General features: G+C 37.4%; 1 protein-coding gene across 8 annotated transcripts in view; it reads right to left on the bottom strand.

Annotated features, from left to right (window-relative positions):
* The window catches only part of shank3a (SH3 and multiple ankyrin repeat domains 3a), a 206,439-nt gene extending 185,386 nt beyond the window's left edge, over nt 1-21,053 (bottom strand). For 7 of the 8 annotated variants that reach the window (XR_009241848.1, XR_009241847.1, XR_009241846.1 and 4 more), the window contains exon 1: nt 16,024-16,105. The gene's annotated coding sequence lies outside the window, so the exon portion shown is untranslated. Of the gene's footprint in view, nt 1-16,023; nt 16,106-20,943 lie in introns of those variants that run through there. The other variant, XM_058645436.1, reaches the window with a different exon arrangement.
* Nucleotides 21,054-25,922: the final 4,869 nt, after the last annotated feature.

The following is a 25,922-nucleotide window of genomic DNA, read 5'->3' on the forward strand; positions in this document are numbered from 1 at the left end:
AGGTCTGCCTACTTTATTATCTTGTCTTTAAAAAATGGGTCACCTCAGCGGCTGAAAATTAAAAGGGATTTCATGATTGTTTTCATGGCTGATGATTGAGTTAGTTAAGGCTGGGGCCATACTGGATGTGCATCTGCATCACACGACATATGTTAACGGATTAGAGCAGCCCCACTGCCCACATGGAACATGTCTCGCAGCTGCATGGCTTTTATAAAAGAAATATGCATGCAAAACGAAAGATGTCAAATATGTCACAAACACTTTGAACTAAAGTTGAGTACAATACTATAATATGTACTACAAAATGTTAAGTACAATACAGAAGACGCATCCAGAGTGGTCCCAGCCTTAAACTCCGCATCTCTAGTTCCCTGAAATGGACTGGAGAAAAAGACTTGTAGTTTTGTAGTTGTGCACATTTACACAGCAGGCAGGACAACAACATTTGACAGATAACATCGGTTCGAGAAAAACTGGTTTCACGTGTGCAGTCGGTGGGTTGCTGTAAGAGCAGTTGGTTTAAGAGAAAGGCTTAAAGGGAATGGGAATGTTTAAATGATCAGCCACAAATAAGACGGTAATGTGCATGCAAAGCGCTGTACCAACTTTTTTGAGTAAGGAAACAGAAAATGTTGTGGCTAAAAGTTTGAATTTGAAGTGGCCACTGAAGCGTCTCTATGTCTGTTCATTTCAGTTGAAAATGAGCCTACAGAAATACCATCTGGTACCAGAGAACACTATGAAACACTGTGTGATGTGAACGCATGTTGTATTTGGATTGATTTAGACAGAAACAATGCAACTGCACTGGTAGTAAAAACAGGTGGTGAGCAGTGCTTTGAGTGGCTGACCAGAACATGCTGAGGTAACTAATTGTGTCACTTTTACTGCTGTTGTGAAGTGTGTTCCACTTCTCTGTACAATATGACACATTTTGCTACCGTAGCCAACAATCCACTGGGCATACACTCCTTTTGTTTCATCTATCATAGCTGTCACCCTTTGTTAGCAACACTCAATTCACTGTCTTTATGCGTAAATTTACTTGCAGTGGTTTTTCAAGCCTAGCTGTTAGCTTTGTAGCAATGATTATTTCCTCACTCTGTTGCTTTACTGTACTTGCTACACAGTAAGTTTTGCAGTGTTAAATATGCAGTGCCAAAGTTCAATGACTCTTTATTATTAGAGTCAGACATTAGAGTTATTACAACAATAGATTGAGTAGATTGCCCCCTAGGAAAGAGTTCATTTAACACCAATTCTGATAAGGACCAAATACCCTTGGACACAGTGTTAAATTAACTCTATAAGTGCAGTTTTACACTGCAAAATCTACTATGTACATATGAAGTTTTGGGCCTCGCCCTCTGTCTATTATCTTGTAAGGCCTGACTATGTAAAGTGCCTTGAGATGATAACGTACTGTATATGCCAAAAAAAGATAATCAACAGATTCTGAATCATCACAAGGGAAACTCCTTCACCACTTCAGCCCTATTACTAAGCAATTTAGTAATAGACCTCTTACTACTATTTATCTACACCCGTCTTTTGCTGGAGAGACATGTATCTGGGTGTTATCCTGTGCAGTTTCAATTTGACGCATGAAAGTAGAGATGTGATTTGGGAATAGAGAAATCATGACAAAAAATCTTAATCCACTTGACAGCCGAGTGGTTTTGGCAGATACCATATGAAGGCCAATGTTTCTAGAAGCCAATCCCCACCCTTTTACTCTCAACTCCACACATTTACCTCATGCCCCTTCATCACAGTCAATTAAATAAAAGGTAAAAACATATAAAGTCTAAAGTATAGTAATGTATAGTATAATAATAAGTATTATTTGTGCATGCAAGTTTTGAAAAACACCTATTCTGGTAGGACACAAAGGTTTATTTATTTAAATCTATGAATACTAGACAGCTCACATTTAATGACCACCAAAATACTCAGTTTGTTTAGCCTTGGCAGTTAAAAGAAGCAACTACTGAATGTGTTACAGAGGACACACTATGGTCAAAGTGTTGCTAGGCAACCACTAGTACCGCAAGAACACAAAACCTTGTCTGTGATACAGAAACACACATCCTACCACAAATGTGGTATGTTCTTGCAATTTTAAGGAAAATGGAAAATTAAAAGAAAGCAAAAAAACGTAAATAAAATAAAAACCCAACTGAACTATTTCATGATACATTGTACCACTTAAACATGTGGTCAGTTTGTCAATTCACAAGCTGGTCACAACCTAAAAAATTTACAAAAATTACTCAACGACCAATGACACAGGATCCAACTTGACGCAATCTGAAATTATCATGATGTGTGTCCTCGATTTGACTCAAAATCTGCAAACTCTAACCCTAGCTCTACTATAAGGTCATCTAGTTTGTACCATATTACCACATTTACCACTACGTGAAAAAGACAACGTAAAACATACATTCCAAAAGTCCACAACAGATATTAAATTAAAATACATAGATAATCTTAGCAGGAGGGACTTGCTGCAGGATTTTCGAGGATCTTTATCCTCATTCCTGAATTACATAAGCAGATTACATTACATCTGTGACTAACACTATGATGATTTAAAACAATATATTTTGAGTTTTCTTTGCATCCTTTACTGCAGTCATTTTTGGGAACAAACAAACCTACACCGACTTTGAAAACATCCGTGTCATTTTTTACAATTGTACCGCACAGCATGATAATTGCTCCATGTTTGACTTCCAATGTGCTGCCTGATGACCAAGCAACATGAAGATATTGATGCAAGTTTTGTACAGTGCTGTCTTTTTTGAATTTGGCTATATATGATCCTAACTCTGGATTTACCAGTAGAGTAAACCCTCTGACAGGATACGCAACTGGAGTGATGCATACGATCACATTCGACTTCACATTCATCACCAAGCATCCATCAGTGTTTGAGCGCATCCGTCAGTTGCCTTATGTAACACAATCGATTTGCATACAAAAAGATGGCAGTGACATCTTGAAGTTGTAAAAATACCGAATCACAAAATATTCTGAGGAAGTGAATTACCCTGTTGATTGGTGTATGAAAAAACTGTGAGTGTTTGACGTGAGCCTCCACAGTTATGCAAACAAGATGTGGCATTGATATGAAAAAGATTTTGACGCAACACTGAGGGAGATGGTGCACATCATTTGAAAGTGAGACTGTTTCAGTACATCTGTGGTTTACTCATGGATGGGGCCTCGTCTCTTTTTAATTGTGTGCCTCCGTTTGTCAATGGCTTGCCAGTGTACTGAATTCATGCTTTGCAGCCATTATGTATTTAGCTGGATAGCATTAAACAAAGACATCTTCATTTTTCTTAGCACCCTGTTCAGCTGAAATATTGGATTAAACAGGGACTTAAACAGTTTTTAAAAGCTCGCCTTGAATAGCCCTGCTCTTAAAGCTGCAGTGCATAAATCTTGGGTACTTTTTGTTGCTATTATTCTGCATCTATTTGGTCTTTATGGCCATGATTTGTGTAACATGATTTGTTGACTGCATTTTTAAAACAAAACCTACACCTTGCTCAATATAAAAACACTTCCTATAACTTTAATAGAACAAATTTTATCCACAATTTGAACCCGAACAGACAATGACAATTAGAGCAATGTTGCTTTGAAACAATCATGTGGCTGGAATAGCTGCAGCCACGTCACATTAGGTTGATGCACACAGTGTAAGACCAGCAGGGGGAGGCATCTGTGTTTTCATGACCGGGGTCATGCGCATCAACACCAGAAGTGAGACAGAGTCAAAAGACAAAATGGTGGCAGAAAATCCAAACGAAACCTCGAGCGACAGTGTAACCCAATTAAGACTGAGAAGAAAGTACCTGAAGCCATGCCATCCCTTGGCTCTCCCTTTAAAGCTAACATGAGGTCGACACCACAACAGCAGACCATAGTGTCTTCTCTGTCTAGCACCCTGCCATACAACAAAAGTATGATATTGTGTATGCAATCGTCTACTTTATTGCCAAAGACTTGGTGCAACTAAGAAGGGTCGAAAATAACAGATTTAAGTGGCTGATAAAAGAAACTGACCCTCGTTACCAACTCTCTGGCTGTAAACATTTCTTTCAGACTGTTGTTCCCCTGCTATATACGGACTGAAGAGAGAGAATTGAAGAAGAGCTGTGAAGTGTGTCATACTTTGTGTCCACATCGGATTGGTCAAGTTGCATGTGTTTTTTGCTGACACAGCAGGAAGATAATTAACTTTATTTAGAACTGATCGAAAAATGTATTTTGTTTTCCTGTAAAACTTGAAGTGTTGAACCTGTAAATATTAAGATTTTATTTAATATATACCGGCCTATTTATCTAAGTTCATTTGCAGAACGTACTACAGTTGTGCTGTTCAATTTTTATTAATATATATCTTTACATTTAACTTCAGAGTGAAGGGGAATCTTAAAGCTTAACAGAAATATTGATGTGATTTGTGTCGTGATATGTCGAGAATATGTCAATTTATTTTTAAAAAAAAAGAAGAAAAAGTATATCATAAGGTTTTTTCCACATCACACAGCCCTACTTACAACAAATAATCAGCTCTTTCAAATATTTGTTTAGTCTTTACCAACAGGATTTTGACAGGTAATCATTCAGATTATTGCTTTTCACTAGGTGTGTTTCCATTCAACAAATTCAGTCAACAAAATCACAAGTCTGAAAACTTCCCTCCAGCATTTCCATTTTGCTTTAGAGGAAAAGTATCAGGAACAGAGGTGTGTGGAGGAATTATAAGGACTGATAAGGAAACTACAACATCCCACCATTTAGTGCAAGAAGCAAATATTACTACCATAATATGGAAGCGGCATCAGCTACTGGTGCTCTTTTTCTGCTGTAGGGACCCAGACTTTTGTGCCACCTAACAGAAGCTCGGACTAGCCAAAGATTTTCATTGTCTGTTTTTGCTGAGTGTACCAGCAAATGCTTCAAATGTCTTGAAATATAATACAAGGACCCAGGATCAGAATTTCAGGTTATCATATTTAATGGGGCTTCAATTAATGATTATTTTCATAATCAATTAGTCTGCCGTTTATATTCTTAATAATTGTTTGGGACACAAATTGTCAGAAAATGTTCACAAATGTTGATCAGTCTATCGCAAACCTTGACATGTTCTCCTCAAATGTCTTATTCTGGCCACAAACATTTTCATGATTTAATAGTTAAATAGAGCAAAGACATTATTCACTTCATTTAAGAAGATGAAAAATCAGAGAGGAAAAAAAACACTCAAACTGATCAAATCGATAATCAAACCATTGAAACCAATAAAAAAAGTTGTAGTACTTGTAGTTGCATTTGGTTTGACGTACTTGAATATTATAGGAGATTCAAATAGCAACTAATTATAGTATTCCATTGAATAGATTTTGGCCAACATTAAGTTGTTTATTCTTGAACTTTTCCCCCTTTTTCAACATAACTACGAACATGTATCCTAAACTTGCCTCTCCATTGATGCATGAGCAGAACTCCTTTCTGGGAGTCATAATAAATTGTGAAAAGCCATTTCTGTCTTCAGCAACTGCATACCAGTATTACCTGATGCAGGGAGTATATTAAAAGGTGCAACTGCAAGTTAACTTGGAGCTTAATCTAATCTGTTCGCTCCTCAATGTGTCTCTCGTTCTTTTACATTATGTCTTCATTAAGGCTCAAATGTCAACAATGATTTGCGCCCAAATAACTACTTCCTCAACAATAACATTTCAACAATTTCAGATGGTACACCAAATCTTAAAAATCCTTTGATGGGGCAGTTTACACTTAGTCTGGCTAATACAAGACCGCATCTCATTTGAGATCGAGTATCAGTCTGGAAAGGGTGTAGTCAACTCCCACTTCCAAGAGGCTGGACCAAAGGACATAGATTAAAATGCTTCTGTACGCAATTAGAAAGACCTACAACCAATAAGACCAATGATCTAGATGACATATGTAGAGTAACGGAAAATGCGTCAACAAAATTGGAATGGAAGCAGCAGCTGCTCTTTGGTGGCCACGAAAAGCTGCCAGACATGGTTTCCGATTTTCAGAGAGACTAGTTTACATTCAGTAAATGACCTACTACTCAGATGAACCATTGAGATATTCTGAAGTTGAGAAAACACCATCATCGAGGGACAGCTCGGGTTGAACAGTTTGGAGATAAAGCAAGAGAGGCAAGGTTGTTTGGTCATGTGCAGAGGAAGGATAGTGATTATATTGGAAAAAGGATGTTGAAGATGGAGCTGCCGAGCAGGAGGAAAAAAGAGAAAAACCACAAAGAAGGTTCATGGATGTTGTGAAGGAGGACATGAGGACAGTTGGTGTACCAACTGTTGTGAATTTCTCTGTGAGATGAATAAAGTATCTATCTATCTATCTATCTGTCTGTCTGTCTGTCTGTCTGTCTGTCTGTCTGTCTGTCTGTCTATCTATCTATCTATCTACCAGAGGAGGACACTCGGGAGAGGACATGATTGAGGCAGATGATCTGCTGTGGCAGCCCCTAAAATGAGAAGCCAAAAGAAGCAGCTTAACAAAAAACACCATATCAGCTACTCTAACCCCAAACATAGGAGTGGCAAAGATGTGGATGGCATGATGAAAGAAGATGTGGCAAATTAAAGGAAAAAACCTGGTAAAACCTGGCAAAGCTTCACCATTATTCAGAAGCTGCTTGAGCTTCTTGATGAATTCTAAGCTGTTTTGGAAATACACAGCAAATACTGTAAGTTTTAAGAGACAAATCAGGTAAAGTATGCTGTCACTCCCTAATTATTACAAAGGAAACCCCACTTTACATCTATGGCCAACTAAACGGTTCACACTGCTATCATTTATTGAGTAAGACTGTAGAACTCCATTTTCCCCTCATAACATCCATCCTCACCACCACATTTCCTTTTTTTTCTGTGGCTCATTCCCTCCCAACCCAACACCCAAATCCGTCTGTTGCTGATGTGTCGTGACTGTCTGCCAAGTGCAGTAATTACAGTACAGCAGTAGAAGCTGAGCAATAGAGAGAGAAGCAGCATATCAAACATGACTGCACAGGGCAACCGGGCGTAAAAAAAACTCCTTCTCTGAACTCTGGGCTGCAGTTATACTGTTCTGCATTTCTCCTTGTGTATTTTACTTGGATTGTATTGATCACTTCTCATTTCTCAACAATAAAACATATTATATAATTGTTTTTTCCCCCAGCTTTAATCCCTGACGAGCCCACTTACACACAGCTATTTGATGTAGTCCATTGATAAAAAAAAAAAAGAACACTGTGAGACATGTAGTTGTTTCACACACCTACATGCCCACTTTAGCTCTACAGAAAGCTGAGATCTTACTCACTCACTCACTCACACACACATACACACACTTGTTGATGTATTGGCTATTACACTGCAATGACAGTGCTGGCACTGGGCCCAGAGCAGTGGATAGTTTATGATGTTGGGAATAATAGGCACAGTTAAAAATAACTTTATTATCAAATGCACCTCAGAGACGATAGTGATGTACAGCAGGCAGACTCTCTGACAAGTGATGTTGGAGAGGACATGTGACTCTGATGGCGTGGGCTAGTGCTGGAGGGGTTACAACATAATACACAGACACAAATCCACGAAACCAGACTATAACTGTCACAACAATTAATCGGTGGAAACAGACGGCAATAAAGAAGCTACCTCGTGATATAACGACATTTTGAATGATTATGCAGTGACAGTCCTTCAAGAAAAATTACATTAACCACTAGAAATACATTAAACTTAATCTTAAAAATGTGAATAAATTAGGTCAATGTGAGCAGTGGTATAACATTTTTCTATTCCCAATAGTAGAACAGTCCACTTTGATTGCCTACCAGCCTTTTACTGTACTAAGTCTCTCATTAATATTATGAAGGATGGTCATTCATTGGCTGCCCGTTGGCTACAGTGTTAAATTAACCACAGAGAGTAATTACTAAGTTGTGCTCCATGCCAGTGGCGCACGAAAAGGCAGGAATGGAGAACCGGCCTCTTTGGTGATAATTAAAGCATGTGTGATTTGGATTAAGTGAACACACAGAAATATACACATACAACTTTATGATGCATAAACACTCTGATAAGTTTTATTTGCATGCTACTGGAATCTGAAAATGGCTAAATACTGAGAGAGTACTAAGTAGGGCTGCGCGATTCTGGAAAAAATGTGAATCACAAGTTTTATTATTTAGAATTTAGATCACGATTCTCTGACACAAATTTTTCACAAATCGAAATGTTTAACAGTGAATTCTTTAAGCCCTGAACATGGCCCTGCGAAATGGGCTTATTGTTATTATTGTTTTTATTATTATTTTAGAGGTTTAAGTGACATATGATTGGTCAGAGTTCTGTCACAGAAGTATCAAACCGAACAATGCTGAACTGTAGATCAGTTAAAAAGACTTAAAGGCGACATAGAATGCTTGTATCACACATATATGTTAGTTATGGAGGTCTACCTACATATATTAACTTGTTTTCATGATTAAAATCCTCCTAATCGCTGCAAACGAGCCGATCAAAATATCTCCTCACTGACGCTCTCGTCAGCCGCGCTGTTTCAGACCAAACAGTTGCTGTGATTGGCCAGCCAACGAGAGCTTTCCTACTGTCCTGTGATTGGCCAGGTACCTGGAAGTGACGTGATAGATAGGCCAGCTCTCAGATACACAGCTCCCCCTCTGGCACGGTGGATGCTCTGCATCTCAGCAGCTACAACGAGACTAGTTCTTCTTCTTCTTCTGCGGTTGAATGTACGCAACCGGATGTGCCCGGACTAGTGCCCGCACCGGGAGGCGCTACGGTGGTGAGGATTTCTGATGACGACATCAAATTAAGGAAGTGTCGATCCGCTTCGCAGAGCCCAGGAAAACAATACAACACTATTTTCTCAGCAGTGGCTGAACTGTTTGTTCTGAAACTTTAGGGTTTCATAAACGAGGTAATGACGCAGATACACACACAAACGCAGCGTTAATTGGAGCTTCCGGTCTATGTCACCTTTAACACTCCTTAAAACGTGGGTTAATCTCCAACAATTAGCAAGGAAATGTCTAAAATCTTAATATTTAACAGAGGAGGCTGGTCTATTTAGCGGCGAGCCGATGCCTTATTCCGGCACAAGCTCGAGTCGGGTGGTTGTGTGATTCATCCATTTTGTATTCATTTCTCCTTAGCGCACACTTTCTCCTATGTTCTGTGCCGCTCTCACTCGGCGCTGCTGCTTGTAAACTCTCAACTGCAGACGCACTTCCGCCTCACGTGACAAAAAGGTGTTTCATATGTTGAGAGAGAAGGCAGCGATTAGGAAATGAGATCACGTCGAGATTAGAGCTGCAACTAACGATTATTTTCATAATCGATTAATCTGCCGATTATTTTCTCGATTAATCGCTTGGTCCATAAAATGTCAGAAAAACTTAAAAAATGTTGATCGGTGTTCGTCAAACCTGGAAATGATGACGTTCTCAAATGTCTTGTTTTGTCCACAAACCAAAATGATTCACTTTTAATGATTTATTTGTTCTCCAGAGCAAAGAAATTAATACTAAATAAATACTCACATTTAAGAAGCTTAAACAATCGGAAATCTTGTTTTAATCATGTAAAAACCTTCAAACCGATTAATCGATTATCAAAATAGTTGTCGATTTATTTAGTAATCGATTAATTGTTTCAGCTCTAGTCGAGATTGCGATTTTTTAACGATTTATCATGCAGCACTAGTACTAAGTAAAAAAAAAAAAGGTAAGGGAATACAGAGGGTCGTATTTGACATTTCCTCTAGGATGCAGTGTGCCCTGAAACTAAAAACAACACATTTACAACTCTGCAGGGGAAAGGCTAATCAATAGCCTTTGGGAAGGAGCTGGAGATGAAGTGTTCATTTCTCTAAAGCTACAATAATGACCTAATACTGTCACTTCTGGCTCCACAGGGGTCTGTGTGGTTATGTGGGTGCTTTTATGTACATATGTCTGTGTATTCCTATGAGTGTATCAGTATGTGTGCGTGTGCGTGTGTGTGTGTGTGTGTGCGTGTGTGTGAATTTGCCTGCGTGCAAAATTGAAGCCCCACAAAAAGAAAGCCAGCAAAGAAAATTGATTCCCCCATTTACTCAGAGGCAGTGTTGCATCCAATGTTTTTTTCCTGCTTTAAAAACTTGGTCCGACCCACCACGCACACAACAGCAAACAAAAACAGTGGAAAGCTATGACTGTAGTGGACAAAGTGAAAGTGCAATGCAAGAAAAACCTTTGCTCGAACACAGCTCGAATAAAATTTGGATTAAAGTACTGACCTTGCCATGTTGTAACTGAACCAGATGTTTACCAGAGGGCGTGTGTGTGCGTGCGTGCGTGCGTGTGTGCGTGTGTGCGTGCGCCTGTGTGCGGGTGTGTGTGTGTGTGTGTGTACCTAAATAAAAAATACATACATTTCTACAGTGTTGGTTTATCTTTGTTGCCGGAGCATGCTTTTTAACTAATAATAATAAAAATAATAACAATAACAATAATATTATTGAGTCAGTCAGTGTTGCACTGCCACCGAAGAAGACACTGCAGAAGATAAAAGGCATATGAATCACCAGATTGATCAGTGTTCATTAAAAATGGTTAAAAATGCCTTTTGTTTTATGTGAAAAGTGAGTTAAAGTGTTCACACATCTTTTCAGTGTGTTTTTTTTTTTTTTTTTTTTACTTTTTGTTTTCCCTTTTTAATAGTCATGCATGGATTAAATTAACTGGTATGTTTACTGAAATTGCACTCACTAAGTCATGTTTGAGATCATTAGCACATCACCTACAAATGCTTATTCGGTCCAAAGTACAGTTCCATTTTAGAAGCCTGGTCAGCTTTCTTACTCAATACCCACGTAGCCTATACATGCATGGCTTAACACTGTCATGTGACTGCTCTGCTGCCTTCCATAAAACTACACCATCTAATCTACATTCCATCACCTATACTCTTTAGAAAATTAACTTACAAATCAGAGGAGTTATGGAGATCCAGTCCCCGGAGAGAGCAAGCAGTGGGATGAATCTTATATACATCATAATGTGTTCAGTTTACATTTTCTTGTCTGGATAATTAAATCACCTTCTGTAGTATGGAGGTCATTTTTCCTGGACTCTCAATGGAATATGCAGAACAGACCTAAGCAGATCAATAAATATACAGATAGGAATGTTTCCAACCTTTAATCTTCTCCAAATAGACCCACAGAGGTTAAAGTTCAAACACAAACCTCAAGCTTCACTTGTATGGTTTTTGGGGTCAGGTTGGAAATACGTTATACTTTGTTAACATTTAAGCAGTTCCTTACAATTCAGAGGTTTGCAAATTTGAAACACAATTGCTCACACGACACTTGTGTAGCATCTATTGTCTTTTGTCTGAGAGTCACAGACTGAGGTGGCAGATTTTGTATTAAAACGGTCTTTAGTTAAGTCACTCCCAAGTCTATGAAAGCTTAGAGGGAGCAAGAGTGAGAGAAGAATCACTAATGAAAAACTGGAAACAAATTAACCTCAAGAAAAATCAATGATGCAACATTTCCTCAAACCAACAGAGCTGGCCAACAGCAATGTGACTGAGGTGTGTTTATCAACACAACAAACCTGTATGATAATTAGATAATTGAATTTCAGGTCACATCAGATGTGATGGTAACCCAAAGAGAAGGACGAAGATGTGAGCATGTCATTTCATTATATATCATAATGTAAAGGCATAATAGTTTGGTTGTAATATACTGGCCTGTTACTGTACGTTGGTGTAAACCTCACAGACCCTCTGGGAAAAAACAAACCCTCACTCATGTACACAAACAACAGCTTTGAGTCATTTGTTAATCTTGTAAACATCCTTTCACTGATCTTTCATTAATTTAGCCTGGAGGCTAACAGAAGCACAGAGAGCGACAGAGAGACAGAGAGCGCGAGAGAGAGAGAGAGAGAGAGAGAGAAACTGAGTCAATTAACCACCAAGCAGCCCTCTCCTCACATTTACCAATACATTAATGCAAAATATGCTAATCTCTACTCTTCTAGACTATTCCTGAAACAAATTGTGAGGTAAGGGTTGCATATTTGCATTTTATAATTATTATTTTAAAAGTCCTTATGTGCTTTTTGACCTCTTTCTGCAAGCAGCAAGGGGAAATTTGCATTATTCTTAGTTTATATTAAGCCATTAATATGAGGAACATCATTAAAGACACAGTTCACAATCAAACCATTGACTGGCGGTGATCGCTATGCATAGTCAGTAGAGTAACTATGGCTGTTCTATTGGATAATTGCCTCCAAAAAGTATATAGGCCAAATAATGTAAAATGGGATAATGAGTGTGATTGGTTTGAGCAAATGTTTGAATAGCTTCACACTAGTTCAAATACAGTACCTTAGTGTACCCCATTTAAGGGAACATGTTTTGGTTGCGGATAATGTGTTTGCTCCTCTACAGCCTAATGTTATATATGTATAGCATAAACATTCAGAGTGCAATGATGGTTACACCTGTGGTCCAGTCTAGAAAAGAGCAGACAGGGAGACAGATGGTGATTTTACACCAGCATGGGAAAAGAAATGGCTCTTTATCATCAAACTTCAGTGCATTACTTTGGAACCAGCTGGGCCAGTCACCAAAGGAATTGTGAGTCTGGGGAAGCAGCCAGACTCTTGAGCAGAGAAATGACGAAGCAGGCAAGATGGAAAGCAGCCCTTTCATTCTATTTTCTGCATAATTATGATTTAATTCAAATGTTAAGGAAGATAGCAAATAAGGCATATTAGACAGTAGACACATGAAATGAAAGCCTTAATTCTTGATGGTTATTTATCTTTTTTTATTATTATTTTAAAACTAAGCTTGTAACACCAGCTCAGGAAATAATTGGTTATTACTCCATTATACTCTATCTTCTCTGTTCATTACTCCGCTTTCTGATCCACAATGCTTTTTACTTCTCATTTAATCTCATCTGTCTCTGCACTTGCTATCTATTCACTGCATCCAGCAACTGAAGTGACGCCTCATAATCACTGGGAGCTGATGACAGGGAGCTGAATAACAGAGAGCTGATGGTCAAATCTGATGAAGCTATAAGATAATGTTCTGGTTGATGCCTTGGGACAATGGCTGTTACACAGTCCAGGCTAATGTATTTCAACACAGGCCTCCTCTCGGTTTAAGAGAGTATTTCATGATTACCATGAATGTGAGTCAAAACAGCATTTGTAAACATTTGCTTTACAAATGAATCAGTTAAGTTAAAAAGAGAACAGATTACTACCCAGCGACATTTGGGAACAAACACATTATTGCAAGTGATACAGATGATTTCCAGTTTTTTTGTGTATATTTTATAATTTCTCATGACAGTGCAGATTAATGCACTCCAAGTCTGCATTAGTCAGCAAAATGTATCTCCATTCTCAAGGTCAAAAGTGTTATTCAGTTGGGTTAATGACCCATCAAGCATCATTTTCATCATTTCATCTGCCTAGGGAGGGAGGGGGTAAGTGGTGTTGCCTCAGGTAAAGCACCGCCTCGATGAGCAGATATTCTACTTTTGCTGATGTCCAGAAAGCAAGGACTGTGGATACCATGCCTTCACCGGGAACCTTCACCGGGAACCTTCACTGGGAACCTTCACTGGGAACCTGACTAAAAAAATCGGAATGTCAACTTTTCATTTGGAATACAAATGAATCAGCTAAGATCAGCATTTTTTCAATGCTTAGGTAAGGAAATACATCTTGCCACATTCAGAAGCAGCAGGTTACTGTTGCTGTATTACTGCCATCACATTAATATCTGTTGATATGAGCTGCTATTATAACTGGGACGAACATGCACACTTGATAAGAAACACACAGCACTTGCTTTGCAATGTGTCACTAATTCAGCAATGTCTGTCACTGCACTACAAAATACAGCTGGAGGTTTTGGGTTCCTTGGCTGTAAAATGTGCAAGAATAAAGTGTATGTCTATGTGGTTAGATGCTCAGTGGCCCCCAGATCATTTGAGTTTGAGACCCCTGCTCTAGTCTGGTCAAGAGGGGCCCAGTCAAGTGAAAAAAGGTTCAGTTTTTTTGGTTAAAAGCAACTGTTCAGTTGCATTCTATATCACAGCATTCCATCATGATATTACAATAACAATATCTGTGATGATATTTCGCAGAATTTCAAAATAAGTGTTTGTTTTGATATGGAGCAAGACATTTAGTGAACAATAAAACATATATTTAAATAATAAATACATCTGTTAATAAAAAATACATACAAATATAACTCATTATAACGTAATATTAAGTGACTTATGATGATTTTTTGCCTGAAGTTAAAGGTAAGGATGCTTTTTCCTAATTTTAGACGTGTTATAGCTTTGCTTTGGGTGGAACAGTGGTATGAAGACGTACATATTTAAGGTTATACTTAATTTTAACCCAAATCTTCTTATGACGTGAATGACTTGTCTGATAAACCAAAGAGATGAGATGAGAGAGAGATGAGATTTTGGTCTGGGGTCCATATGTAGATTTGAGAAGCATTTATTTTACTTAACAGACTGAATGTGTAGGGTTTTTTGCACTCCAGGTCTCCTTGACTCTGTGTGTGTTTGTGTGTGCATGTGTGTGTGTGAAGCCATGCCAACATGAAAGCGAGAGAGAGAGGAAGACGGGGAGGAAGGATGAGAGAACAGATGACAAAAAAAAGACTAAAAAAACACAAGTACATGCATTGATACTGGTAATAACATATGTGCATCCCTTACATTTTTACAGTTACATTTGAGGCTTTGTTTTTATAAACATAGGATAAGACATGCTTAACTTCCATACTATTATGGGAAACACACCAGTGTTACGATGAAATATTATTGTGTAGATACTATTCCTGCAAAAACTAAAACATTATAATGTATAGTTTTCTATCTTAATAGGGCAGCTATATTGAGCAGAATTCGCCCCAAGTTCTCATAACAAACTGAACTAAAACTGGAGAAACATAGATTCAGGTTAAATGACAAAAACAGACTAGGACTCGAATGACAAATGTACCACTATGAAGACAGATGCAGCAAATTAACTGTGGCCGAATGCAAGAAAAACAAATCTATATCAAAAACGGGTCAGATATTCACTGAACAATGTGAAGCACCCACAATATCCCGACTGCTAAAGATAAGATCTTAACACGTCATCCTCCATCTCAGTACATGTTCCTCTCTAACAACCACAAAATAGCAGTGTGAAAGACAAAGGGAAATGAAGTCATCATTCATATTTATCAGGGGCATAAAAGAAATGTCTCAAATTTAAAATAATCCTCATGAAATTCACTTAAAGTTTATAACCAGCCACGTAATCAATTTAATGACACATTACTGTTTTACTCTTTCATCGATAAACCATCCTTTTTAAATGGCACTTTCAGGTGGGAAGCTCTGATATAACTAATTTAGGTTTCATATTTGTGCATGTAAATGAACCTTCTGCAAATTAAAATTGTCTTTTAAAACCATAGTCCTGTATTCAATTAAAGAAAATAGACTGCAATATTACAGTACAGTAGTAATAGTCTCAGTTTTGAAATAAGAGGCTGGTAACAAATCAGATGAAACATTTTTGCATTCACTTTCTAGTTCAATTCCCTTTACCTTAAGGGAACAGCTCTTAAAGCAGAGAAGTACAAAAGCTGAATGTTTTACAAATCAAAGAGTGATGTTCAACTAACCAACAGGTCCTGTGTCTGACTCTGAGATGTGAATGAGCCAAACATTCAGCAGATGTATTCTCCACTGTCTCCTTCCCTTTAACCCTCCCTGTGCACGCTTTTCTTCCATTCTAACCTCACAGATACAAGGAAACTCCAATATTATTATTCAATTATAAAACTAAATTCTCCTTCAAAATCACAATCCCTCATTACGTACCATGTGCGGTGTTAAGTCCTGTTTCCTGAATGGTTATGCTGGAAACGCAGAGGTCTGTTCAGAGTTAATTATGAGAAGAAAGCTGTCCATGTGTGCCGTCTGCTGTGGGAATGCAGGATCTGGAGCCTGACACTCACAACAGTGAGAGGTAACACAGGTAATAGGATCACGACTGTCCATCTGGCCACATCCCAACACCCGCTGTAGGCTATAAATAACACTGCAGGAGCTAAGACTATTAATTTACTAATTCTGTCCTTACTCTAGACATGTGTAGATGGACGCAATGTATTAAATTTGAACAATTAAATGGGTAACATTTAAGCACAGTAATAAAAAAAATGTATGTAATAGTTTTGTAATAAGGAATTATTATTGTGGTATTACCATCTTATTTCTAAAGTTTGCCCAATGTAATAGCTTGGCAACAACCATGTACATGTGTGGGACATAAGGGAAGAGTAACAAAATGTGTGATGAGTGTCCTTGTATGCATCATCAGCAGATGTTTGATTAGTGAACTGCATGTGTGTGCGTGCAGAAATGTCTGAGGGTCATTGAATGCACCTTGAAGCCGCTCCTCTAAACTAAGCGTGCTGTGGAATCTGTAGGTTTCATGCACTGGAATTATTTCACATTCATGAACTGTGGCTCAACATGGGGAGGGTGGGCAGCACAGCCACTGCACTGGGCACTATCAGAGTCAGGGTTCACTAATGCCAATAGGTTTTAAAATGTCCCTTTATAGCCCAATACCTGTTAAAGCGATTAATCGATCAACCACTAGAGTGAAGATACCTTTGCAAATAAGATGCTTCCTAGACACAGGACGTGTAAGCATTTTACTTGGCCATGATTGATTTGATGCCTCAGACTGCCCCCTTCCTTTCTGATACTTTGTTGAATGTAAAGTGCAGTGCTCGGGGTGTAACAGCTGACAGATATGACCCAGCGAAACAGAGGAAGAAGCCCACATTGTGCCGCAACATAAAATAAATAGCTACCACATCAATTCTGACAGCAAGTGTCAGAGAGTGATGCAAGTGGAGTCAACTTCACACCTGTAGTTTCATGACTCTACCTTGCAGAGTTGTGTTACCACTGTGGTGAAAGGAAATCAGTCCACACCGACATCAGACAACAAACTATCCTCAAAACTGCCACTGTTAGAGAAAAAAAAACACCCTGCTGTAACAGCTGGTAAAAAAAATGGAGGAAGGGAACACAGAAGTCTCAAGTCTAAATAAAGTACAACAACTCCTATATTAAGTAAGAATAGGTGGAACTAAAGACCCTATTTAAACTAGACACAAAGGTCTCATTATCTTTAAGATTATGATATAAGTAAGTTTGTTTACTAGCTGAAGACACCTAATAAAAAGGTCTTGTCTTTAAATTTGGAGGAAGTTATCTTGAGACTCTCAAGACACAAGGCGAGAGCTCAAATCACTTATGGGCATAAGAACAACTGCCTTGTTATAGGCAGTATTTCCATTTTACAGAAATTAAACTGAATGTATCACCTGCAAACTTCTGGTTTTGCATCCCTGCCACAAAAAGAGCTACAACATTCTACTTTGCAGCATTCGTCACAGCCCCCTGCTCAAATGAGGAAGCAAATCTTGGAGGAAAGCAGGAACTATTCATTGAGTATGGCAGAGGCAGCACAAAACCCAAAGAAGAGAATAAGAAGCTGGACAAGGGAGAATATTGGTATTTGCTTTTGCTCCGCTAGCAGAGGGATACTCGACCAAGGTATTCACAATATTATGATGATACTCTTCTGCAAATGATCACCTCACCTTCATTTTGATAAGAAAGATTTTGTTTGCATCTCAGACACTGTAGGATATGTACGATACATACAGTATCATTTAGTAAAAATGTGAAAATTGGATCATTATAAATCATGAGGTGCTGATACTTGAGTACCCAAACAAACAGGAAAAAACTTAAAAACAGTCTCCTTTTAGCAGCTGCATGCATATCCTGCAGGCATCCCTGTCATCTCCAATACCACATAGAGATACACAGCCCCCTCACCCCTGACACACAGTAATTTGATTCAAATCAAATTAATGCTTAAGTAAGTGACAGCCCAAACCGCTCCCTCAGGTCCATCACCTGTGTGACATATATGAGGGAGACGAGACAGGACAGAAAGAAAGAGACAAAAATGAAACAGTCAGAGGGAATACTGCTGTGAGAGGCTGTTGATCTGCTATGCTGCCAGAGTCTTTGGTGTCTGCATGTCAAATGCCAGTGCACTCCATTGGAATACGATAATGAGGGCTGCACACAGAGGGAATGCAAAATGAGATATCAAACACATAGGAGAAGTCAGAATCACAGGACTCAGCACTGAGCCATTTAATAAGACAGGCTGCATGCCTTCACTGTACTTCAATTATATTAGTTATCTGTGCTGTGACAATACAGAAGGTGGCACAGGACACCGTGAGTAGGGAAGCACAATATCTAATATGCCGATAGCGATATCATGTTTGGGCCGTGAATTAATATCTATACTGATATATATATACATTTTCCCTGTGCCCAAACATAAAGGTCATTTAGTCTCTTCTGTAGTGAAATTAACACAATATTTTGACTTAATTTTAGGGCTGCAGGAATTAATCAATTAATTGGTTAATAATAAATTAAACTATTTTGATAATAAGATAATCATTTTCAGTCTTTTTTTGAATAATTATAACAAGCTCTCTGATTTTTCGTCTTCTTAATCCTTTATCACCCTTTAAATATCTTTAATTTTGTTTTTTTAACCATAAAAGGGCCGGAAAATGTCTTGTGAGTAAGCGCTATTGCCCATATTTCCATAATAACCTTTAACATCTGGCAGTGATTAACAATTTACTGCATGTTAAAATAGTGCATTAACAATTTAAAATGAGGAAAAACAAAAAGTTTTACTTAGAAAAAACACTTTAGTTATACACAAAAAACACATTTTTGCATGTTAAGTTATACAGTATAAAACATGTTTAAAATAACATCTGTTTGAGTCAACAGTGCGAGTGAAATTCAGAAACCGATAGCACAAACCATTGTGTACTTATGGTTAAAATACGAGTTAAATGCGATTTATTTTTTTTCTCCATATAACCACAAAAATCATTGAAACAGAATAATGTTGGTTTTTGGACAGTAGCGTTATGCTTTACTGGCATATTATTTCATAGTGTAAGGCACAAACAAACAAAAAGCTTAAACTGATGTGGATGAAATGCCAGTTTTTAATCCTCTTGGCATGATATCTTATTTTAAGCACATGGTAAATGGTCATTATTTCTAAACCACTTCTCTCTCTAGTCTTGACAATTTTGCATTAAGTCATTCTCACACACATTTCAATAGTGGATATGCAGCAATTTTCCTACCTTTCCTATTCTACATTCTATATTTTTCTATTGCATATGCATATGTTGTCACAGCCACTAGGAGAAGTGCTGAAAAATCCATCGTTTTCAAATCAAAATCCCATTTCGAAACATTGCAATTTTCAAATCACAAAGCTTCTATAATTTCACTGTTATATCATATTATAGATACAGACAATACATTTATGTTTATAGTATATATCGTCAAAGTAATGATTGTTAGATTATAGTGGTCAATATTTTGGGGTCTTCCAGTAATGCTCTATCACAGCAAATCACAAGCTCACGAAAGCACTCAGTGAGTGCAAATGTCCAAAAAGGCCGCTCAGTTTCCAATATCACCACAAAAATCTTATCTCCTCCTTGGGTCATAACCTACATCCCCCAGAAATTGTATCAAAATATGTCCTTTATTTTTGAGTTATGCTGTTCACAGCCAGACAAGACAGACAGACAACCACAGGCATATCAAAGTATGTCAGAAAAGTCACAATTGTGTTAAACAATATGCTTAATTTTCATAAAGAAAACAGGTGCAGATTTTGAATTATATACAGAAATATATGTTTCTTCTTTGGAAAAATAATTCACCAATGTTTTGGACCAAATAAAAAATGTCTGCCCTTTGATCGATTCAAAGGAAATATGGAAGGGGACATTTTTGTGAGGAGTTATTTTTAATCTAGACATAAGCTTGTCTAGTGTATTAATAACAGTTATCTACATTTTGTTTTGATTTAATGTTTTGATTCTATTTTATTTCTGTTTGTTTTTATTGTTTACAGATTCATTTTGCATCAAAGACATAGATGTTTGTTGGTTGTGAACTATATATAAAAACACTTTAACTTTGAAACAGTGTGCAATACCATCCTAAATATTTTCAATAGCAGCATCATGATGGACTATCAAGATGTAATTTTAATTTAAGTTCACTGGCCCCAGATGATGATTAGGAGGATAATTATGATGAAGTAATAGGTTATGGGCGCTTTTACGGTTTGAATTGCTTGTTGAATTCTGGATATTCATGCTCTTTGATTTGGTTTGGTATGCTTGTTGGTATATTCTGTTTTGTTGTGCTTATTTTTCAGTTTATTGATTTATTACCCTTACCCTAACCCTATTAGTATATTTTTAAATATATATTTAAATTTTATGGGTGCTATTGAGCCATAATGCCAACACATGGGTCCATGCACTAAGCCTCTATCGCATTTTTGCCACACCTGACTTCCATGCAGTTTTCATGCATGTCAACCCCCTCAAAAATAACCACAACATCACAGAATAATAATAATGATAGTAATAATAATAATAAAAACCTGAAGAAAAACAATAGATTCCTTGCCCTTTATGCCAGGAGCCAGGGAGAGAAAATAACAAATATACATTTTCCTCACCTTGTTCTACCTTTCGGTTGGAAGACGACCTGCTCTACCCACTGAGCCACAGTTATAAACTTACAAAAAGTCCACCCTGACACTATGAAGAGAAAAAAAACACTCAATGTACTCACTCTTTGGGTAGAATGTTCTCCTAATGTGATGAACTTGATCGATGTGAGGACTGTGAAAACCCAGCAGCTCTTTCCCATCCTTGGCTTGACACGTGAGAAAATGTTGACCCTACACAAGTGAAAAGAAGCAGGTGGTCACATTTAGCACAGCTTATAAAATGTCAGTTTAAATCTATTGCTGAGGGGAATTAATTCAGTTCATAGCTTTGGTACCACTGACCTTTTTGTCAAGTCTTTAGCTCACAGACAAACTACTTTGTGATGTAGCTTTAGGAACTTTCTTCTCTCTGACTTTGGCTTGATAGTGGAGAAACCACAGGTGAAGCTAATGACATTAATTATGGCCCGGCTCTAACAAGCTGCCTGCAGCTAATGAGCTATGCTACTGGGCTAGCATGATCAAAAACGGGACAGTTGCTATATTAGACATACATAATAATAATCATTTAAAACAATAATCAAATAAAACCATTATTTACCTGCATTTGGCCTTAAATAATGTTAGCTTTAATTGTCTATTCTTACATTTTGAGTAGAACAATGACTGCTAACTGTATTAGCTGGTATTCATCAGAGTTAATGAATGCTAGCACCTCATAACTTTTTAAAACATGCAGCTTCTGCTATTTAATGCTCGTATATTGACAAATAGAACATTTTAGGGTCAACAATGTTCAACAAAGTTGACCTTTCAAAGGTTTTTACCTGCAACTGTCTTTCAGAGCAGTGTGTGGACGGGGAGCTGCGATTGATCAAGTAAGCTAACAGAGGTGCATTAACCTTCAAAACAAAAGCCTCTCACAGAAGTTCCAGGCAAACTTTGTTTTTCTCAAACAAACAGTAAAAACAAACGTGAGTTTTTGCTTCTTCTATTTATAAATGTTGAGTTGTCTTTCAGACATTCACATGAATGAATATACATTTTCCATATAAAATAAAAAGATTATACAGTAAAACATAGCATTTTTGTCAAATACAAAAGTGTCTCTATTCTGTAAATAAATCATAATCCCTCAACCCTCAACTTTAAAACAGTATTCCACAGTATTCAATGCAGGGAATCTATTGATATAATAAATGTGTATATAATAAGTGGTATGTTGGGTATATTGAATGTAAAAAGGTTAAAGTCACATCATCTTAAATATTGATCAAATATTTTGGTAAAGTAAGTCCAAATCATTTTCCAATTGATGTCCTCAAAGGCATTGTTCCACTGGAGCTGTCACTCCACAGTGGATTTGGAACACTTTTATTTTGGAAACTAAATTAGCTGCTTCATACAGCATGGCTAAAATTGGGGGGGAAACACCATGCTGAGGAAAGTTATATATTTTATATGACAGAGTTTTATTCTGGACCCTGTTCATGCTTTGAGGCAGGACATTTAAAAATGGATAAATAAAAGTTGCATGGTACAGCAGACAGGATTATATTTAATTGTATGGTTCACATGAGGCAACAGTTAAGTGAAGGTGCACAAACCTTGGTTGCACAGAACTCTAACTAAATGGGGGGAAATCTGTATCTGAAATCTCTACTCTCTGCAGGAGGGTTGTAACCAGTGGTGTAGTGGTCCCTGGAGAAGTGGGTATACTGTGGGTATATTATTTTTTTTAAAGTAGTGCAGAAAAAAAGCCCTGTTTTAGAAACAGTGACATGTAAGACTACTCTATTTAGTTTACCCAAAAATCTGTAATATCTACTTGCTCACTATTATAAAATGATCATGACTTGATTAGGAGCAGTTTGCAGTTACTACTGGTCACACAAGCAGCCTGGATAAATGTAAAATGTATTTACCATGAGGCAAACATGGTGTTTCGGTTATTTTTTGCACATTTATTAAAATAAAATGCTTCAAATCTGAAGTTGACAATGCATCCTTGTTCATATTTCATCTAAAATAAAACACACAAATCATTCTCTTCCAAACATCACAACCAAAAGTGCACTGTCATAAAATTGAAATAAATTATTTGGTTTTCAATAGCTGAACACTATTTTTATAGCATACTTTGTTAGATATATATAAATATCGCTACAAATATTGAATATCATAATTTTTTTGAATTAATGGTTTGTTTTGAACATGTTCATTTACCGGTAAATCATTCAACAAAATACTATGTTACCGCTGCTTGTTGTGTTATTTCTTAATCTGTTGTTTGGTCTGCTGCCGTTATCATAGTCAAGTGGCACTGGCACCTAAAGGTGTTAGAGATATTTTCCTTGACCCGCCCTACTCTGCCTCTGATTGGCTCATCAGTCCTCATGCCTAAAGTTAACCAATCTAATCAGTGAAAGCAGCGAGTACCAGCCAATTAGAGGCAGAGGAGGGTGGGTCATGGCTTCACCATCCTTGAGGAAAAAAATGGGCAATCTGGCTCACAGATATACTGAATGGTGTGCATCAGGGGGGATTTAGATATACCGCCGTATACCGCCGTATACCCTGGACTACACCACTGGTTGTAACAATTAATTGAGTATAACCCAGTTATTAAATTAATAACTAACAATCAGTCAATTGGCTGGAGTCATTTTTTTCATAAAAATAAATAAAAATAGGTACAGGTTTCAGCGTCTTTAATGTGTTTATTTTCTGGTGTCATTGGTCTAAACCCATGGTTCTCAAACTGTGGTACGTGTATCACCAATGGTACGTGAACATCCTCTGGTGGTATTTTGGGGAAAATCACAAATAATGTATATACCAGGGTATGTGATCGGAGTGGAGCTGAGGAATTTTGACTGGAGTACTGAACTAATTAAATAATCATAATTAGAGTCACCTTATCCCTCGCTCCATCTTAATCTAATTCCACTATACCAGTGTGTGAAGTATCTGTGAGGAAGAGGACGATGATGAGAGAGCAAATGATCTTATTGGGGATAAATCTGCCTCCTGTGAAAAGTCTGTAGCTGACTTTGCTTGGCCTATATTTACACCACTGTATTTTAAAGTTGGTGATACTAGTGTTACTTTATGAGCTCAATATTTTCTCAGCTGCTACTTGGTACAAAAAGCATGAGAACCACTGCTCTGAACCAAAAAATGTTTTGTGGGGAAAAAACATAGGAGGACGTCCTCATTTTGAGGCTTGACAAACGCCAATCAATATTTTTACACCATTTTCTGCATTTTAGGAATGAAAAAAAAAAAAATCAATTGAATGAGAAAAGTGTTAAATGATTCATGAATTAAGAAAAAAGCTCCACTCTGCTGCCATGTTCTCCTTTTCCTGTGGAAAAGCTGCAAGGCTTTCAGGTAGAGCTTTTATTTGTTGCTCTATGAAGCAGGGGGAAATGATGGTAAATGACTCAGCTGCTTTCCAAATGTGTTAATTCACCATTGTAGCTCAACAAAAACCTCATTCGACATTAAACCATGCATTTCAGTTTGTAAGGAGTTCATTCTAAGAGGAGAAGGAGATTCTTTTAAATTGGAATTTAATTTCCTCAACAAGACAGCAAATTCAATTTTTACCTTCACAGATATATGCTCAAAATATTGCAGGGCCAACAGCACTAGTGCTTTTTTGTGCTGTAGTTTATCTGGTGTTTATTAAATTTTTTTGGGAGGTAGCACACTGAGTCGTCAATGCCATGAGTGCCTTCCTGCAGGAGGACAGCCCCAGCGTGGAGGTCACTGGCATCCACCTGCAGCTCAAAAGAATGCTCGAAATCAGGGGCACAGGCCCCTTGTATACATATACATATACATATATATACAGTACTGTGCAGAAGTCTTAGGCCGGCCATTACTTTATTTTTTAATATCTTTTTTATTATTATTACATGTGCGGTCTATTTCTCTCCCTGTTGGCTATAGCTGCCAAAATCTTGCCAATCAAATGCAGCCATTTGAGTCACATGACAATTGTTGTCATGTGACTCCGTGCCGTGGCACCAGCTGTTAGCCACAGATTTTGGCTCCAAGTGGACTTAAAACACACCAGCGGCTCGTTGTTTACTGTGTCCGTGTCGTGTGTTTTCTGGTCCCCTGTCTCCGGGTTTTGGTCTCCTGTCTCCGGGTTTCTGTTGTACACTCTGGACGCCGGGTTTCAGCTCTCAGTTGTTTCAGCTCTCAGCTGAGCGGCTAACGAATACTTTTACCGTGCCGATGTATCTGAATTGGATAATCCGTATTTATTGTACTTTTAGTTAAACGGTGATGTATTTCATTTCCCAAATAATTAATATATTATTGTTTTAGTTCAAAGGTTATTTATTTTATTATAAAGGCCGTATTTATTGTTTTATTTAAAATAATATTATTTAAAATATCTTAATGTGAACATTGTTGTTTCATATTATAATGTATCTATTTTGTACCGTTTGTGTTGCTCTGAATATTTCAAAAATAAATCCGGAGAAACTCAGTACTTACAGTATAGTAGTCTTTTCACTGCATACTTTTTTACTCCTACTCGAGTAATTATTTTCATGAGTACTTTTACTTCTACTTGAGTAATTATTATCTTAAAGTAACAGTACTTTTACTTGAGTAATTTTTTTGGCTACTCCACCAACCTCTGTATATATATATATGTACATATACACACACATATATATATAGGCATACATACATACATACAGAATTAGTGAGTGTCTTTGCTTCCCGATTTGCTTGATTGGCTTTAGTCAGTTTCTGGTTGATGGAATGTTTGGATTTTGGTTATTATTTTGGCCTGGATTCCCCCTGAAGTCTTTTGTAAATATTCTCTCACACATTGTCACATTTCATTGTAAACTATAAAAGATTGTTCACTGTTTTCACACAATTTTCACTCTCCATTGGTGTTTTTATGTTGTGCTCTGGCAGCTGCTAAGTCGGGTGTAACAATTATATCTAGGTTATATAATATCATCCTGAAGCTGTGTCTATTGATCTCTGCATTTCCTATCACTGCTACCCAGACACACTGTGCTATTCCCCATATTTATATCATATTTATTAGATTCATAAATATGTT

Source organism: Solea solea, chromosome 12 (assembly GCF_958295425.1).
Source record: "Solea solea chromosome 12, fSolSol10.1, whole genome shotgun sequence".
Classification (NCBI taxonomy): domain Eukaryota; kingdom Metazoa; phylum Chordata; class Actinopteri; order Pleuronectiformes; family Soleidae; genus Solea; species Solea solea.